The sequence below is a fragment of the Aplysia californica genome, unplaced genomic scaffold (genome assembly GCF_000002075.1).
Source record: "Aplysia californica isolate F4 #8 unplaced genomic scaffold, AplCal3.0 scaffold00648, whole genome shotgun sequence".
Taxonomy (NCBI): domain Eukaryota; kingdom Metazoa; phylum Mollusca; class Gastropoda; order Aplysiida; family Aplysiidae; genus Aplysia; species Aplysia californica.
The window spans coordinates 335,762-337,030 of NW_004797918.1; the positions used below are offsets into that span (position 1 = coordinate 335,762).

The window sequence follows — 1,269 nt, forward strand, 5'->3', positions numbered from 1 at the left end:
AAGAGAGAGAGAGAGAGAGAGAGAGAGAGAGAGAGAGAGAGAGAGAGAGAGAGGAAGAGAAAAGGAGTGTCGAAGACGAAAAAAGAAATTTACTTGTACGTAGATAATAATGCACTATGAATTGTTTCTGTTGTAAGCCTTTCTTTGCCATCTCCTTCTGCAGCTTTGAGGAAGATTTAATTTTTCCATGAAAATGATTGTGTAATAATTTCCAGCTAACACAATTATCCATGATACCTAGGCCTAATAGTTCAGCAATGCACTTTGTAGGCTTCCTTCGTAACCTTGACCAAAGACTTTCCTTGTAAATACAATGTATGGAACACAGACTATGAATGTACGGTTAGCAAGACAACATCACACAATTCAGATACAGAGGCGCCTTCACAAAGGTTTGAACCTTTTCCCACCATGGGAGAGCAACCCACCATGGGCCAAAAGATCGTTGGCTTGAGGAAAGGTGGCCCTGTGGCGCAACGGTAGCGCGTCTGACTCCAGATCAGAAGGTTGCGTGTTCAAATCACGTCGGGGTCAGCAATATTTTGTTTGCTTGGTTTTTACTATTATTATTTTTATTATTATTATTATTATTATTATTATTATTATTATTATTATTATTATTATTTTTATTATATTGTTATTGTTATTATTAGTTCCCACATTAAAAAGGAAATTATGATTGCCCAAAAACCCTCGTCTGTGGTGTAATGGTTAATCGGTGGGGATTTCGAGTATCTGGGTCTTTCTGTTTGCACGTTGTATCCCTCTCAGCCGGCGTTGACCTTGACAGAAAGGGTCACTGCCTACTTCATAAACGATGTAAATTGTGTCGAATGCAAAGTAAAATAAAACAAAAATGCAACTGATCGTGTTTTCGCTAGCATAATAGTGACATACTTTGAAATTTAGTATATTATATAACAATTTCTTAATAAGAAATAAATTAGTCTCGTCGTGCCGTGAGGTCCATTGACTATGTCGAACAATGAACAGAAATGCCTGTAATATGGCGCAGGATAGATACTCTATAATAATATGGTTCACATTCTCACGGCCCTGGTTTTAAATCGCGAGCTCATGGAATTAACGCTCATCTCCGAAGAGATTGCTGGGGAACTTTGAACATTCTTCAGGAAAAGACAGGTCAGAAACTTTGTTTCTATATATCTATATATTCCAACCTAGGAGAGATAGATAGATAGATAGATAGATAGATAGATAGATAGAGAGAGAGAGAGAGAGAGAGAGAGAGAGAGAGAGAGAGAGAGA

General features: G+C 37.7%; 1 non-coding gene across 1 annotated transcript; it reads left to right on the top strand.

Annotated features, from left to right (window-relative positions):
- The first annotated feature begins 462 nt into the window (after positions 1–462).
- TRNAW-CCA lies at positions 463–534 on the top strand. Its single transcript has one exon. It is a non-coding gene; the product is annotated as a tRNA-Trp (tRNA).
- The last annotated feature ends 735 nt before the right edge of the window (positions 535–1,269 follow it).